The sequence below is a fragment of the Balaenoptera borealis genome (genome assembly GCF_965194805.1).
Source record: "Balaenoptera borealis genome assembly, chromosome: 14".
Taxonomy (NCBI): domain Eukaryota; kingdom Metazoa; phylum Chordata; class Mammalia; order Artiodactyla; family Balaenopteridae; genus Balaenoptera; species Balaenoptera borealis.
The window spans coordinates 80956962-80975378 of record NC_138875.1 but is presented as its reverse complement, the minus strand read 5'-3'; the positions used below and the strand labels follow the sequence as shown (position 1 = coordinate 80975378).

The 18417-nt window shown below is 43.7% G+C and overlaps 1 protein-coding gene across 16 annotated transcripts in view; it reads right to left on the bottom strand.

The window, feature by feature from the left end:
* The window catches only part of SUDS3 (SDS3 homolog, SIN3A corepressor complex component), a 384413-nt gene that overhangs the window by 237708 nt on the left and 128288 nt on the right, over positions 1-18417 (bottom strand). For 2 of the 16 annotated variants that reach the window (XM_082355968.1, XM_082355970.1), the window contains one exon: positions 11645-14286. The exons of the other annotated variants lie outside the window; for them this stretch is intronic. The gene's annotated coding sequence lies outside the window, so the exon portion shown is untranslated. Of the gene's footprint in view, positions 1-11644; positions 14287-18417 lie in introns of those variants that run through there. 16 annotated transcript variants of the gene reach the window in all.

The following is an 18417-nucleotide window of genomic DNA, read 5'->3' as shown; positions in this document are numbered from 1 at the left end:
AATGGTGCAAGGTAGATGAATAGATCAGTAGAAGAGAATACAGTCCAGAAACAGACTTATAATATATGGTTACTTGATTTATGACAGAGACCATTGCAGTGTGGTAGGGAAAGATACTATTTTTCAAAACTGGGGCTCAGTCAGTGGAAATCCACATGGAAAAAAGAAAGTATCTTGCTTCACACTATATATAAAATCAATTCCAGGGGGATGGTAGACCTTAAATGTAAGGATACAAAAATAAAGCTTCTGAAAGATAAACCTAGAATAAGAAAAGATTTTTTTCAACAGGACCTACAAAACACTGACTAATTTAAATGACTGATAAATTAAACTTCATTAAAATTAAGAACTTCTGTTCATTAAACTCATCAATAAGATACTGAGGAACTGCCAAACTGTTTTCCACAATATTTGCACCATTTTATATCCCTGCCAGCAATGTATGTGTTCCAATTTCTCCGCATTCTCTCCAACACTTGTTATTTTTCTTTCTTTTTTTAAATTATGGCCATCCTAATGGATATGAAGTGGTATCTCATCATGGTTTTGATTTGCGTTTCTCTAATGACTCATAAAAAGGAATAAAGTACTAACATATACTACAACTTAGATAAACCTTGAAAACAGTGAGCTAAGTGAAAGAAGCCAGGCACAAAAGTCCACATATTATATGACTCCCCTTATACGAAATGTCCAAAATAGGCAAATCTATAGAGACCAAAAGTCAATTGGTGGTTACCAGAGGATAGGGAGAGAAGGGAATTGGGACTGGCTGCTAATAGGTATAGGATTTCTTTTTGGAGTGACAGAAATGTTCTCGAATGAATAATGGTGATGTTGCACAACTCTGTAAATATACTAAAAACCACTGAATTGTATACTTTAAAGGGTGAACTTTATAATATGTGAATTATATCTCAATAAATCTGCTATTTTTAAAAGTACCTAGATATGAGCTCACTGCTCAGTCGACTTTGTCTGCTTGCTCTCACCTGATATTCATTGTCTGTAGAACCCTTAAATATATTTTGGTTATTTTGCTCCTTAGTAAATTACATGTGCTTATTCTTCTATAATAAATCAGTTTGCAAATGACCAAAGAGATTTCTTCTAAAAAACATAGCTCTTGCTTTTAAGAGAATTCTTTTAAGTGTCCGTGGATGTAAAATGATGTCTTAAATAACTGAAAATAGTTTTTAAATAATATTAACCAAAAAAAAGGTGTGATGAAAACATTTAGTGGTGGTTAATCTGAAAAAAATAGGTTTTAAATCATAAAGTGGCACTTAATTGACCTGCAATAACTGGCTTGTTAAATCCCAATTAAATTATTATCTGAAGCTCTTTTTTAAAAAAGTAGAACTCCTAAAGATTTGCAGGAAAAAAATTAGTTAAGTCCAAGAAATAGCAATGAGAGTTGGATACTGAACCAATTGTTGAAGAAGCCTAGAAACTTTTGCATTACTCACTTGCCCAATGTTGTTTAATAAGAACTTACTGGGCCCTTGCTATGCACTAGGCATTGTGCTGGATGCTGAAAGCACAGTGTGAAGCAAGGAGACAGGTGTCTACCCTCTTGGACCACACAGTCTAGCCAACGGCACTGCCCAATAGAAAGAGAATATCAGCCACATCTGTAATTTTAATTTTCCACTGGCCACATTAAAGAATTAAGAAGAAATAGTTGGAATCATTTTAATAATTTATTTAATTTACCCCACTATATCCCAAATATAATTTACCCCACTATATCCCAAATATACTTTCAACATGTTACAATATAAAGAATTACAAATGATATATTTCACATTCTTTTCTTCATGCTAAGTCTTTGAAACCCAGTGTGTAATTCACACTTACGGCACAATCTCAAGTCAGACTGGCCTCATTTCACACGCTCAGCAACACATAGGATGTGACTAGTGGCTACCATGTTGGACAGTGCAGTTCTAGCTGTATTACTATCTCATTTTTGTTTTCTTTCTCTTTCATTCTATTTTCCCTAATGTTCTCAGTATGTCATTCGGACCCTGGCTTTGCGGTTAGAATTAATATGGAAAATAGGGCCTGCGTATGGAAAAGTACCTATTACCATAAAAACTTTACAATAAAAATAGTAGTACTGTCACATGATGTACTCATTTAATTGCCCTATATTTGGCATCTTGTTGGCTGCTGCATTGTTGGTACCAGGCACACAATAGGTGTCAAAAAACGCTTATTGAATGAGTACAAGTCCTGTGAGTTTCCAAGTGGGAGGAATCCCTATAGCTGGAAGGGGCTGAGAAGACTTCTTAAAGGGTTTATTCATTCATTCAACAAATATTTTTTGACCAACCACTATGATGGGTTTGAACTGGGTCTAGATGCACCAACAGGACTAGAACAATGTAAGTAATCCTGACTAGTTGGTTCACCATGTTGACCCAACCACTGCTTCATAGACTTCAGTCCTTTTTCAAGGACTTTAACAATTTTCACCAAAAACCACGGGCACTATTGTGTATCTCCTTAAATCGACTCACATCTTTTGACTTAGGAAAATTCTAACATATAAATTCAAGCATATAACATAAATGTAAAACCACTAACCCTTGCCATTATTAACAACTACAAAAAAATAAAAACAACATTCCCAGTGCTATTAAATTCTCTAAAGGTACTGTTGCCCACTGGAGACTCTCAGGCAATGGCCTGGTTTCCTTCCTTGTTCAAAGGTAGATTAGCCAACACTAGAGAGGTGTTAGAAACATATTAGTACCTAACGAATACCGTCTCCCTGCCATAATCAGTAGGTAAGGCATTTGAAAAAAGAATAGCTATGTGATTCAACTGTATGCAACGTTCAGTGCTGCCTTAAGTCATCCTGTGCGTAACCAGCAGTACACATACCACATTCTGTTCCAAGAACATGAACGGCTTCCAGAAGGAGACCAGGCAGGCGGCCTGTTTTATGATTCAGTGAACATGCCACACTTGCCTATAAGCCAGACTCTCAAAGACGTCATTACCTTTGAGGAACATCCTGTTTCCAAAGCAAGCATACTCTCCTCTCCTCCTCTGCAGTTGGAGGATACACCAATGTTCACAGTGCAGAATAGCCATAAACTATATTCCTAATGTGAAGTCTGGCTAGAGCCTGTTTTTAAGGGAAGCAATACGGTGTGATGGTTTAAAGCCCAGGCTTTGGAGTCAGACAAACCCAGATTGGCATCAGTCTCTGCATCTCTATGATGGCAGTCAAGTGACTTAACTTTGTTAAGTCTGTGCGCCTCGTATATAAAATGGGAATAATAGCCCTTGCTTACAGAATTATTGTGAGGATTAAATAAGATGGTATGCCTGAAGCACCTGGCACAGTCCTGACAGTTAAAAAACATTCCAAAGTGTTTCTTGTTGCTGTTGTTGCAACTGCTGCTGTTATTCAGATGGAAATCCTTTTGTATCAACCAGAGAAGCAAAACCGCTAGGAGATAGATAGATAGATAGATAGATAGTAATGTACATATATACATACATACATATACACATATATTTACATATATTTAAAAAATATTTTTACATATAACATATTTTAAAATATATATCTCTACATAGTTATATATATGTAAAACAAAAGGGATTTGTTATAGGAAATCGGCTTTATGCTCTTGTGGGAGCTGATTAAACAGTCTCTGAAAGGCTGTTGTCTTCACATCTAATGCTGCAGCTTGATGTCCTTGGAATGGGCAGTTGGAAAGGGACGAGGGATGTAAGGTGGGGAGAGCAAGAACGTGCTGAAACACCACGAAACCCATGACCATTCCTGTTGCGCCTGGTATAAGTGCTATGAGTGTCCTGAGGAAGCTGGGCCCTTAGTCACAGAGCTGAACACACACACCCAGCCCAGGAGTCAGAGGCACTGAAGCGGGAGCCGCTGCTCACGTTGCCCCCAGGATGATCAAGCAGATCAGCAAGAACACGCGTGAGCTACAAGTTGTCTGCTGCTCCCCTGTGGCCTCCAGAGCTCCCAAGAAGCGCCCTGGTGGCTCACCCTCATTGGAAACACACACGGAAAGGACTGTGGGGACTGCAGTTCATACTAGTCACGTTGATGGATGCATTACAAAGCCACCACACCATCCAGAAACAAAAGAATTCCCGCGAAGGAACTTTCACACTAGAAGGAGTTTTCACAGGGGAGTGCCAAGGAATGTTACTTGCACCACTATGGAACAGTGTTTTGGGGCATAACTGACATGAATCTTTCTCTCCCTCTCTTTCTCTGTCATGTATCATTCATGAATCTCTATGCACTGACACGGAAAGACCTCTGAGACCCCTTGTTAAGTGAAAAGAACTTGTCATAAAGCAATATGCCTAAGAAAACCCCCCTGAGGTTAAACATACACGTACACACACACACACACCAAAGAACAAAGCTGTGTACGTGTACTTAGTGTATGTAAGTTCACAGAAAATGAAAGGTCCAGAATGATACATACGTGGCTTACGGTGTTCATTTCTGGAGAGGGGGGAGAAAATTGAGATGGTGGTGAAGGGGATCTTTCCCTTTCCCAAATGACTGATCCACAAACATTTTATTTGGACTAAACAGGTTGGTTTATTTTTTAATCGTTGCCAACACTTAGAAATCACAAGATTTCACATAAAAATCTCCAGTCCTGGATTTTTTTAAAATTACAAGTTCTGGTAACACTAGGCTCCCTCCCATGTGGCAACACTGGGCTGGAGCTGAGTGGTAGCTGATACCCTGGATGGAGCACAGGTGCTCCAGGTCCCCACAGTGGCCAGAATTTGCTGCCTGACCCATTGCCTTCCCATCTCTTGTTAACAGAACCCTGATGCTATTCATCTCACCTGCTGAGCAGCCACGTGTCCCAGGTGACCCTCCCCGCTCCTGGGTGCAGGTGTAAATCTTGATTGGCCTAAGTCAATTGCGGTGGGCACACGTCCCTGGCCAGGGACCTGCTTAGGCTTAGACATGTGATATAATCCTGGCCAAAGGGCCTGGGGGTGGGGCTTCTGGGAAATATTTCCCTTATCGATTACAAAAAACAAAACAAAACAAAAAAATATATATATATAAAAATCAACAGAGGAAGACACAGACTCAAATTCATTCACTGGAATGGCAATGTGGAAGAAAGTTGACTTTTTTTCCTGCTGCTGAATTAGCCACTCTGGAACTACCTCCCTCCAGAGTTCTCATGACACAACATAATTTTTTCCTGACATTTGAACCTCTCCCGGCATGGCTTTCTTTTACTCGTAAACCGAAGCCTCCTAACTGATATAAACTTACTCTCAACCCTGCTTGGATCTCTGGGCATACAACTCATCTCTCCCCAGACATGCCACCAAGATCCTCATCTTCATGTCCTTATTCTGCTTTAAGCATCCTCCCCCATCCCCCCATCCTTAGATTCCTGGCTGGCAGATTCTTAGTCATCCCTAAAAGTCCAGGTTAATTATCACTTTTTCTCCTATAGCTTCTTCAATCTCCAGCTCCAGGCCAAATTAATTTCTCCTCTTCCATGTTCCCATAAATTGCTCCCAAAATTTCCATTTTTAGCACTTTCTTCCCAGAACTTTGTGAGTCTGTCTTCCCAGCTGTATGCTACACATACACAGACTGTGTCCTAGTTCCTAGTTCCTAGATTCCTGGAAATCTGAATTCCCAGAAGAGGTTTACAGAATTCAATCAATGTCTTGGTCGTTGTCCATGACCTCCAGCCTCCCCACCTGTTAAAGAATCCTGAGTAGGATTCAGTCTAAAGACAGAAAGAGGGATTCTAGGACCCTTTGAGCCTCCTTCTAGCTCTGTGACAATTTTAAGACTCCCAGATCATAGGAAGCAGAATAATAGAAAACTATCTGAAGATTATGTTTGCTAAGGATCCAGAGAGCTACGTTCACTTATTTATTCATTTATCTCAATAAAGATTTGCTGTGCATTTACTACTCTGTGCCAGGCATTGTGCTAAGCACTAGGGTTACCATGGGAAACAAGACAATTGGCCAAGCCTTCATGAAACTCAACCCCTGGTGGGAAACAGAGACACCCCCAAAAAAATCATGTGATAAATGCTATTAAAAGCTAGGGGCATATACCCAGAAGTGGGATTGCTGGACCATAAAGTAGTTCTATTCTTAATTTTTTGAGGAACCTCTATACTGTTTATCCATAATGGCTGCACCAATTTACACTCCGGCCAACAGCGCACAAAGAAAGGCTCCTTTTCATCCACATCCTCCCCAACACTTGTTATCGTTTGTCTTTCTGATAACAGCCATCCTAACAGGCGTGAGGTGATATCTCATTGTGGTTTTGATTTGCATTTCCCTGATGATTAGTGATGATGAACACCATTTCATATACCTGTTGGTTATTTGCATGTCTTCTTTTGAGAAATGTCTACTCGGGTCCTTTGGCCATTTTTTTAATCGGGCGATTTGGGGTTTTGCTACTGATTTGTATGAGTTCCTTACATATTTTGAAATACTAATATCTTACCCAATATATGGTTTGCAAATAGTTTCTCCCATTCTGTAGGTTGTCTCTTCACTCTGCTGATTGTTTCCTTTGCTGTGCAGGAGCTTTTTAGTTTGATGCAATCTCACTTGTCTGTTTTGGCTTTTGCTGCCTGTGCTTCTGGTATCACGTTCAAAATATCATTGCCTAGACATTAGCTTGATTATAGTGATTACTTCACAATGTACATGACCATGAGTGCAAAGAAGAGTTGCTTAGCCCAAGCATGAGAAGTCAAGAGATTGCTCCCAGAGGTATGTTATACAAGATAATAACTAAAGGTTGCAGAAAGGAGCTTGGAGAGTATTCCAGGTAGAGGGAAGAAAATGTGCAAAAGCACAGAGGTGAGATAGAACATAAGAAGCTTTAAAAAGTTTGGTTTAGATAAAAAAAAGGTGGCTGAGAAGGTAGCAGAAAGTCACATTGCAAAGCATATGGTGAAGCCATAGTAAAGCATTTGGTATTCATCCTGAAGGCAATGGGGAGCTATTTAAAGTTCTAAGTGGGAGAGTGGCACCGATTTTCCTATTAGCTCTCTCTAACTTGGTGTGGAGATATGTTTTGGTTAGCCTGGAGGCAGGAATACTAGTTAGGTGGAAGAGGATGGTGGTGAAATATCTGAAGGTGAAAAGAACAGAAGCACAAAGCACTTTCACCAGAATTTAGAACACTGCACAGCTGCAAGTCACTTACCCAACCTATGTAGACACACCGACACACATGCGTCTACACTCTAACGCTGGTGTTATTCAAGGAAAGTCTGAAGAACCTTACCACATGTTCCAAGGGGCAAAGACAGACAGAATTACATGATCAAATTGGGAAATACTGGGTTAACAAAGTGAAGCAGATGTCTTTACTGCAGGCCATCAGAAAACCTTTGATATGCAACTGTGAATTTGCTAAAAAGAAGATACAATACGTGATGTTTTTCACGTGTAGTTGAATATGAACTGCTTCTCCTTCGGTCTTTCCCATCTCAGGAGATAGTACCTTTTATCCATTGAGACCAAAACTCCTCTTTTTTCCTCACACAGCACAGCAAGTCCTGTGGGCTCAACTTTCAAAATAGATGCCAAGTGCAACCACTTGTAACCACGTCCACTGCTACCCTCTGGTTCAAACCACCATCTCTCACCTGGATCAACGCTTCCGAAATCAGCTCCAGGCTCCCACTCCTGCTCCCTACGGTCTATCCTCCGCACGGCAGCCAGAGTGATCCTTCCAAAATGTAAGTTGGATCACGTCATTTTCCTGCTTAAAACCGTCCAACAGCTTCCCATCTCATTCAGAGGAACATTCAGATGCCTTATCGTGGCTCCCGGGCATTGTGAGATCCGGGCCTGCCCACCTCGCTGACCCTCTCCCCACTTCAGCCCCTGTGAGCCACATTCCTTTCTGCTGTTCCATGAGCCCACCAAGCACATTCCCATCTCAGGGCTCTGCACTTGCCCACCCCTAAGGAATTGTTTCTTCTCATCATTCAGGTTGCCACAGACAGAGGGACTTGGCCTCATTTGTTACCGTGTCCCCGTCATCCAGAATAGTGCTAGGCACATGGCAGGAGCTCAGAAAGTACTGAATGAATGAGTAAATTTGTATTTGAATGGCATGGCACCCAACGACTCACTATTCTGGAGCACATTTAGCTGGATGAATGTGATAAAATATCTGTCCTCTTGCCACTTCCCAGGTGAGAAGAAAAAACACAAAAACCCAAATAAATAAAAACAAGTCACCATTCTTCCCTTTGGTGTGCTGAAACTATTTCTTCACAACAGCTTCAGTTCATTTTACAGGGAGAAAAATGCACAGCCCAACTTCTGCAGGTTAATTCAAAGCTCCAGTATTAGCTGACAAATGATGGATGCTACATAACAGCCCTTGTCGGTCTTGTGTCTTTGGCACAAAGCTCTGTAAGTATTGGAGGGAAGGGACAGGAAGGGAGGAAGAACTGATCTATCAGGTCAAAAGGTCTTGCTTCTCACTGCCTGGAAAGTCCACTCCTTGGCCCCAATTGCTTCATGCCAACCCTCTGTATTTTCCAGGTGCCTTTGAAGATCCCAGCACTATGATGAGCCCAAAAGAACACAGAAGACAAAGAGCCTCAAGTTGGATCCTGCATCAACCAGAGGTTAGAAGCAAAATTCAAATCCCAACACAGTCTAATCGTAATCCAAGCACAGTCATCTCTCTCTTGTGAATGATCTCTTGCTAGTTTGGGGGCTTTGGACAGATTATATACATTTTGAGCCTCAATTTGTTTATCTGTAAAAGGGAGATATTAATCTTTGCCTCAAAAAGTCATTGCAAGAATTTAATACACACAAACATCAATGTGCTTAGCAGAATCTGGCACACCAAGTATCAAAATGATCCACTGTTAACATTAATAATACTATGGATGTTCAAAGTCTCAGTTTCCACACCTTCACCATTTTGTGTCGGGGGCGTTCATGGGTTTTTAATGATGATTAAATAAGTCGTTCTCAATCTTTGCTGCATCTTAGAATCACCTGGGGAGGTTTTAAAGCTCCTGACACTAGGCTGCCACCCCGACCCCAGTTACTCCCAATTACATTGTAATCTCTGAGGGTGGGGATCAGGTGTCAGTATTTTTTAGCTCCCTAGTGATTCCAATGTGCAGCCAAATTTGAGAACCATGGACTAAATTACTGAAATCACATTTGTAAGCACATGGTAGATGTTAAACAAATGTCCCTTTCTTCCACCCCTCCAATGACTCTGGGAGAATGAGTTCCTCATATGATCTGAGATCTTTGCCACTTTTATGATTGTATAAACAGAAATGACAAAGCTTTTGGAAATCAAATAAGATATAACTGCACAGAACAAGATAGGTTATGCAAATTATATTCAAATAAACAGTTATGCAAATGCTCTTGTGGCCCTTCTAACTATTTTATAGGCCCAGAGAAGCCCCAGAAAGACTCTGGTGGAAATACATGCCTTAAACGACAGATACAAAGACAGAAATTTACCGTCTCAACAGCAGATGTTCCCAAAACAAGGCAGCTCACCTGAGTATGAAGAAAATGGAGGGACTCAGCAAAGAGGAGAAAGGGCAGGTTTTAGCTCTAATCAAGGAGTAGATTATCTTTATTTGGGTTTAATTATCTTAAAAGTAGACACTACCTCTTCCTGCTTCAAGAAACACATCTGAAAGGCAGGTTGCAGGGGGGCAGTAAATGAGCAAAACCAATAACACAGGTGTTTTTACCTTGCTTTTCATCTGTGGCTTTGGAAACACTTTATAAATATTAGTTGATTAAGCCACCCAACAGTTTTGCAAAGAATATTATTATTATCCTCATCCTTCAGATGGATGAAACCACCCTTATTGGAAGACAGTGCTAGTTCATTATCCCAGGACCAGCCTTGGCAATTCTCACAGCTGAATGGACACCTTTGGGGGAGGCGGGGGGGGGGGGGGGGCGGGGAGGCGGTGGGGGCGGGGAGGCGGAGGACTCGCTCTCTGCATTCATTTATTCACATAGTCATTCACCCACAGGCTTTCCTTGAGGGCCTACTATGGGTTCTGGGCTTGGTGGGGAAATGCTAGACTCTGAGGACAGGGATTGTGTCTTAGTCTTAGCTGCATACTTAGGGGCTAGAAAAGTGCCTGGCACATAGTAAGTGCTCACTGCACATGGGTTTAAAAATGGAATGAACAAAAATGAGTGAGACACAACCCCTGCTAAACACACACAGTCTGAGGGAGGGAGGGAGGGAACCCTGCTTCAGGCCTTACTCCCCGTATCTTAATAATAGCAACTGCTAGTTACTCTGTACCCGGCACCATGCTAAGTGCTTTAGACACACCAGCTCACTGAACCCTAAGAACAACCCTACGAGGCCAGGACTGTTATTCCCATTGGAGACAGGAGGGAATTGAGACCTAAAGAGGTATTGATGGAAGACAGTAGAGAACCGTGATTTCAAAACGTGGGCTCTGGACTTCAGCAGTCTCTGGTGGAAGTCCCAGCTCTGCCCCAAATCCTAACCCCCAATACCCGTGAATGTGAACTTATTTGGAAATAGAGTCTTTGCAGAAGGAATTAAGTTAAGGATCTCCAGGTGAGATCAGCCTGGAGTTAGGCAGTGACCGGTGTCCTTGTAAGCGACCGGAGAGGGAGACTGGAGACAAAGAGAGGAGGCCACGTGAAGATGGGGTCAGAGACTGGAATGGTGAAGCCCCGCACCAAAGGAAAAGCAAGGACGGCCAGCAGTCATGAGAAGCTAGGAGAGGGCAGGGGACGCAACCTCCCTCAGAGCCTCCAGAGGGAGCAAACCCTCAGGACACCTCGATTTCAGACTTCTGGCCTAAAGAATTGTGCAAGAATAAATTTCAGTTGTCCTTAGCCAACAAGTGTTTAGTAATCTGTTATAGCAGCCCTGGGAAACTAACAAAAGCCCCTACAAATTGCAACTCAAGCACCTCCTCCTTCCTCTCTCTTTCTTTTTAAAATTTTAATTATTATAAAATGCCTCTAGCCCATTAAAAAAAAAAAAAGATAGACACCAATATAATGAGCACCACGGATTCATCACCCACCTTGGGAAACGAAGCTGTGCCAATACTGGTGAAACCCCAAAGGCACCTCCACCTGAGTCTACTCTCCCCCACAACAGGAAATCACTCTCCTGAATTTGTGTTAATCATTCCCTTATGAGCTTTTATACCTTTACTACATATGTATGAATTCCTAAATAACAAATAGAATTATTTTGCCTGTTTCTAAACAGTACATATAAATGGTGTCCTAGAACATGTATCCTTCAACTTGAATTTTAACTCAGCATTGTTTTTGAGATACATGCTGATTCATGTGGTTCAAATTCATTTATTTTCACCGTTCCACTGTGTGCATACATCACAAATGCACTGATACATTCTCCCGTGGATAGGTCTTTCAGGTTGTTGTTTTTTCTTTTGTTTTGTTTCGCTTTTTCCAAATTTCTTTTTGTTATTACAAACAATGCATCAGTAAGCCTTCCTGTTTCCTGGTGTGTAAGAATTTCTCCAGAGTTCTGTTTCTTGAAGTGTGGCCTGAGACCCGCTGGTGAATAATGAAATCATTTCAGTGGCTTTGTGGTCAACACTGCTTTTTTTTTTTCTTTTTTTGGCAGAAGACAAAATATTAGAGTGCATCACATGGCAAGGATAAGTATTGCTTCATAAAACTTCTGTTTCAATTATAGGTAAGTGTATACTGGGTTGCCATCTGAAATGTGTTTTTTACTAGCAAAGCCAAAAGAAAGTGTAGAAAGCAGTTCCCTTGGGCCTTGCTACTCAGAGTGCGGTCCGAGCGTCAGCACCAGCTGGGAGCCAGCCAGAAATACGGAATCTAAGGCCCCATTTGGGATCTACTGAATCAGGATCTGCATTTTGATAGGATCCCCAGGTTCTTCAGCTTCTCACTGAAGTCTGAGGAGCAATTCTCTAGAGATATACCAGCAAGGAGGAATTGCTGGGTCATAGAATGTGCCATGTTTATTTAGCATTACGAGATACTGCAAAAATGCTATCCAAAGTGTTAATATCAAGAAGCTCCTGGGACTTCCCTGGTGGCACAGTGGTTAAGAATCCGCCTACCAAAGCAGGGGACATGGGTTCAATCCCTGGTCTGGGAAGATCCCACATGCCACGCAGCAACTAAGCTGGTGCGCCACGACTACTGAGGCTGTGCTCTAGAGCCCGTGAGCCACAACTAATGAAGCCTGCGCACCTAGAGCCCACGATCCACAACAAGAGAAGCCACCGCAATGAGAAGCCCACGCACCGCAATGAAGAGTAGCCCCTTCTCGCCGCAACTACAGAAAGCCCACACACAGCAATGAAGACCCAACGCAGCCAAAAATAAATAAAATAAATAAATGTATTAAAAAAAAGAAGCTCCTTTAACGATCTGCTTTCTATGGCAGGGTTCCTAGTAAGTCTCCATTTGACCAAAGCATTCTGCAGCTACAAATTTTTTCTTTTTCTTTTTTAATTCACAGTCCATTGCTGCTTTCCTGCAACTTCCTTATTCTCCATCCCTCCTGGCTGTCTATGAGGAGTGAGGGAAGCCTGGATAAACAAGGCCCCCTTCTGGGAGAAGAGGGCTTCACTCACAGATAGAGCAAGGGACAGCTTCTGTCACACAGAACCACCTGAGATGTGTAAACACCACGTCCTGGAGAAACACCAGCCCCAGGAGAAGACAACAGGCCCCACTCTGGCAGCTCCCGGGTTTCTGGGGCTAAGGGAAGGCTGCAGCCTTTTTCAGTGCAGCTGACATTGCTTCGTGGCTAGAGCAGCCCCACTCCCAGATGCAAAGTTTAATATGATTTTTTCACTTCAGTAACCAAAGCATTTCTGATGCATTGCTTTTCATGAGGTCCTGGCAGTGCATCAGCTGAGCCATTTCCTCAGGCTTCTCCTTTCTGCTCTGGTTCACACTTCCTTTTCCGGGGGTTTCAATGCCTGACTCACAGCCCTGCATGCACTTCCTTATGCAGAGTCGATGGAATAATATACCTCCGTGCTGACAGCCATGCTCACTGAGGGCTCACCATAAGCCTGGAGCTGTGCTGGGGACCTCCTCCACCCCACAGACAGACACAAGTATCCCCATTTTACAGCTGGCATCATCATTCCAAGATGCACACTGTCACACTGATGAAATTGAAGTGGGTCCTGGAATCAAGGCACCTCATTGCCGTGTGACCAGATGGCAGTGATGTAATGGACATCCCCTGTGGACTGGAGAACTTGGCTGGTTTTCCTCACGGTCTGAGTAGACAGCTGCCCCTTCCCAACACTGCAGTCAGCACGTCATATCAGGATAACAAGCCTGTGAGCAAGGACCATGAGTCCCGGCTGCTGAATCTTCCTTTGATACTTCCAGGTAAGACCAAGAAACCACCAGCATTAAAACTTGCAGAATGGGTTTCAGGGGCTTGAATGAAAACCCTGGAGTCCATGGTGGGGCCCTCGCACAAGAACTGCTCTTGACAGCAGGACCTGCTTATTTATTGAGCATAACAAAGCCCCCAAAACAGTGCCTAAAACAATAGCAATCCTTTATTTTGCGCCTGGATCTGTGGGTAGGCTGGGCTCAGCCAGGCAGCTTTCGCTTGGGTATCTCTCATGCCCTTGCAATCACTGTAGCTGAGTCCTGGGTCACTTCACAGGTTTCTTCAGTCGTATGTCAGGCACCTGGGCTGGGAAGACTCAGACAACTGAGGGCGGGAACGGCTGGGGCTCTTTGAACACCTCTTCTTGATGTGGTCTCTCCACATGGTACCTGCAGGGAGGCCACACTTGGCGAGGAAGGCTCCCAGACTGAGTACCCCAAGAGAAAGCAGCAGAGGCTGCATGCCCTTCTGTTCTAACCGAACCCTGGAAGTCGCGCAGCGTCACCTCCACTGCATTCTGCTCATCCAGTGGCCACAACGGCCCACCCAGATGAAAGGACAGGAAACAGACTGCACCTCTTGAACGGAGGGGTGTCAAATCATGTGTGGACATGTTTTAAAACCACTACAGTCTGCCCTTGTGGCCCAAATCATACACATGCAACACAAACCCACCCATTCCCAAGGACCCCCGAAAATCTCTCCTAGAAGCATTAAGCTCAGCTCAGGATCCAGTCGTCTAAATCACGTCTAAGTGTGGGTCAGGCTTCTTGCGTGAAATTCAGCAAGTACAGTTCTTCAAGTACCGTTTCTCTGGATCTGAAGACCTGTGGACCAGAAAGACAGAGTATCTTCCCTCGACACACGCAACCTACCATGGTGAGCCAAGCGGACTGCTACAGACATTCTCATTAAAAAGCAGGGAAGTGGGAGGCACTCAGTGGTCCATATCAATTCTGGGACCCAATAGGGCATATTTTGTCAGTGCCTTGATTAGGGCTCAGTCCAACTGCCTGGGATGTACCCAGCCAGGATCATGGGTTTTACTGGGGCTCCCAGATACTCTGCCCCCTCAAACTGCCCAAGCCAGCAAGTTCCATAGGAATCCTATCAATGAGATCACCTTCCTGCCCAAGCACAGTCTTTTTTTTTTTTTTTTACATTTAGAAGCAAATCAGAGAATTTTATTTCCTTGAAGCATTTCAAGCTTACAAAAGAGTATAGAAATAGCATAATCAATATCAGCATATTCATCATTCAGCTTTTGTAAATCTTAAGATTTTGTCATATTTGATTCTGAAATGTTTACTCAATATATAAATGTTGCATATGTTTACATCCTCCTCCCCACCCCAAGAGAGAACCTCCATCCTGAATTGGTTGTACCTCCTCCCTGTGCATTTTTTTAAAACCCTGGATGCAACCTCAAAGGATGCAACCTCAAATCTATGTCATTACAGCTGCCTCAGACAATAAAAAAAATTTTAGGTTGATGAGACCTAAAAGATGGAAGCGAAATCACCTCCAGAAATCCCTGAGAGTTGCTAAGTTACCTAACTGGAAGTATGTCAGGGGATAATCAAGAAGAAGAACACCAGGATCTCAACCCAGCTTTACCATAAACCAACAAGTTATAAGGGCACAATGCAAATAGCCAGCCTGCATGTGGAGTAGCCCTCCGGAGGTATTATGCTTTGCTACAGCATGTTAGGAGTTAAATTGCCAAGCACAGTCTTTAATGATGACTTTGATTCTCTTCTTTCTCATTCCTGAGGTTTTTAGTACATTTTCCCTAAAATCTACATTGTGATTTTTTTCAGTTGTGTTATGAAGGTTGGGATACAGCCCTGGTGGTTGGTTAACAGTAGCAAGAAGCAGACGACATGAGGTCATTGAGGGATCATTCTCGGCTGAAGTGGGAGGATGACAGGAAGGTTCAGTTTAACACAATTTTGCCCAGTACCTACTGTGGGCCAGGCATCAGGCGAACAAACCAGTACATAGCACGATGTCTAGCACACAGTAGGTATTCAAAAATCCTCACTGAAATAAGGAAGGGAGGGAGGGAAGGAGGGAAGGAGAGAAGGAAAGAAGGAGGGAGGAAGGGAGGGAGGAAGGGAGGGAGGGAGGGAGGGAGGGAGGGAGGAAGTCTGCTCACGTCCTCAGGAGAAAATGGACTCATAAATATATCACTGCAGTAGCACAGAGGAGGGGGCACCTTACTCGGCCAGAAGAAGAAGTCCCACCAAACGGAAGTAACAACAAATGCAGAGGCATTTTCACATCCAATTATCTACCCTATGAAGTAGGCAGAGGGCATGTCATTCTGTCCAGTACACAGATGAGGAAACTGGGGTTCAGAGTTACATTTCTTGTTCAAGGTCACATATCCAACAAGTGGTAGCCCAGAAGTCCGACTCATGCTTCCTGACTTCTAATCCAAGGCTTGTTCCCAATAAATGAATTAATATTTATTGCTACAGGCAATGCTGCAGCCCTTCAGAGATCCCAAGAATGGAGCCACCTTCTCTCTCATCAAAGCAGCACCCTAGGATAGTGGTCAAGAGCTCAGACTCTGGAGTCAGACTGTCACTTACTAGATGTATGATCTTGAGATCATTATTTCATCTGTCTGAACCTCAGTTTTAAATATGTAAAAGAGTGTTAATAACACAAACCCTTAGTAGACCTCTCATCTTTTCTCTCTCCTTTCCAGGACTCAGTCCCCCTCTTCTGGTAAGAATATGTACATTTTTCTTTTGGAGAATCACCACTCCCCCGTTCTCAGTCCATATGTTTCAGATTAAGTTAACCACATCTCCAGCCCCAGATGTGGGCACATGACCAAGGCCTAGCCAATCAGAGTATTCCATCCCTGAGCACATGACCAAAGCCTGGCCAATCAGAGTATTCCACCCCAGGCCACAGTGATTGGTTCACAAATTAACATAGGACCCAAGTTGGTCCAATGAGACACCATTATGGTATGAACCACTGGAAAAAAGAATCTCTCTTCCCAATGGGTTTGCTGAGCTGGTCACCGGCACCCCCGTAACTGCTAGACAGCCAACCTGCCGTCATTGAAGGGAAAGGAACAGAGAAGCTGACGAGAGTGAAGCCAACACAGAAGAAAGCACAGCAGAAAGATGGACAGAAAGCAGTGACATTATTTAAACTCCTGGATCCAGGCTGTGCATAATTCCCCCTTGACTTTGCCATTTCGTGAGCCAAAAAGTTATTTTCCCCTCAAGTCAGGTCGCCTTGGGTTTCTATTACTGGTAAAAAAAAAAAAAAAAAAAAAAAAGCCTTAGAATACCAGTTTCTGTGACTGCTGGATGTGATGACACGAGATAATGCTCGTGGGGCACTCAGCACAGAGCCTCACAGACAGCAGGTGCTCAATAAATGACTCCTGCTATTTTATCATCCCTGGACTGAACCAACTCATCACCCTCAAAATAATTAGCAGAGCAGTGGCCATGACCCTGAGGAGGGAGCTACTGACTTAGCCTGTGCATCCGCTTACTTCTCCCTCACTGCCTCTCAGCTCCCTGTGCAGAAAGCTCCAATGCCAGATGGCTTGGGAAGATGGTGACAGATGAAAGCTGGTGCAGCAAAGGTGGTAGCAGCTCCTGATGGATAGAGGGGCCATTGGAAGGGTGAGAGGTGGGTAGAGAGGAGGCAATTAGAGACTAAATGAGCCTGAGGCACTTCTGAACCTCCAGACCTCCAGCTGCTGGCGAGTCAGCCTTGGCATGGGCAGGTACCCAAGGCTCTCTGGACCCAGCAACCTCATGCCAGCCTCATCCATCTAGCAGGGGCCTAAGGTCACCCCTCTGGCTTCCCTGCTGCCTATGCTCCATGCTGAATCACCTCCTCACTTGTTTCTGCACAGTGAGGTCTCAGCATGTTGCTAAGGACTGTTAGGGGCGCTGTGATGATGGCTATGGTCAGTGGCAGAAAAACACCAGAGGTGCGCGGGGCTGCTTGGTTTCTCCTCCTCGATCCTGACCAGGATGAAAAACCACTTCATCTGTCCATCTTCTCACGGGTACCCATTCTTTCCCTTGCCCTTGCCTCCTCTCCTTCATGCCTCCTTCACCCCCTTCTGCTACAGACAGCTGTGACTGTCCCCCACTACAGTGGGCCCTAGATCCCCTTGCATCCCTTTTACCACTCCTGTACACCCCAGAGCTTCTGTGCGGTATGCTGCCAAAGCCCCACACCTGTGACCTTCAGAGCATTGTCCTTGAGCTGCTGTTGCTGTGTCCCCCATTTAGAGGTCCAGAAGTCCCTGGGAATTCACACCCAGGGAAGCCCATGGCCAATGGCTGGTTCATGGGTACAAACACCCAGTTCCTATGACCAAGGTAAGACATTCTCCAAGGTTTAATTTATATTCCAAAGCTCCCCATAGGATCAGGTTAAGCCTGGGACTTCACCTCAAATCCCACCCTTACTTGACTTCCTCCCCTTTCCTTCACTTGATTCCCTCACTCCCTTACCAGTACCTCCTATAAGCATTTCTTAATAAATCACACCTCATCTCTAGTCTGCTTCTGGGAGAACACACCTGTCCGGCACCCATTCCCCTTCCTCTAGTAAAAGAATGTAGATTTTCCTTTGGATAAACTGCCCTCTCCCACTCTTAGTCCCTGTGGTTTGTTTAAAACTGATGACCTCACATCCCAGCTTGAGGGAGAGACATGCCCCAGACTTGGACAATCAACCGATTTTGTTCACCCATGACCTCAGTGATTGCTTCAAGGATGGGCACATAATTCAAGTTGGTCCAGTGGGACTCAAGACCATAGATTTTGCTGTAACTATAGGGAAAAAGAAGATCTTGTTCCACTAGGTTTGTGAGTAGTGTGTAAGTCTTGAGCTACTGGGGACTATCTTGCCACCAGGAGGAGAGGGCCCTCCTGGGAGTGAAGCCAACACAAATGAAAGCAGAG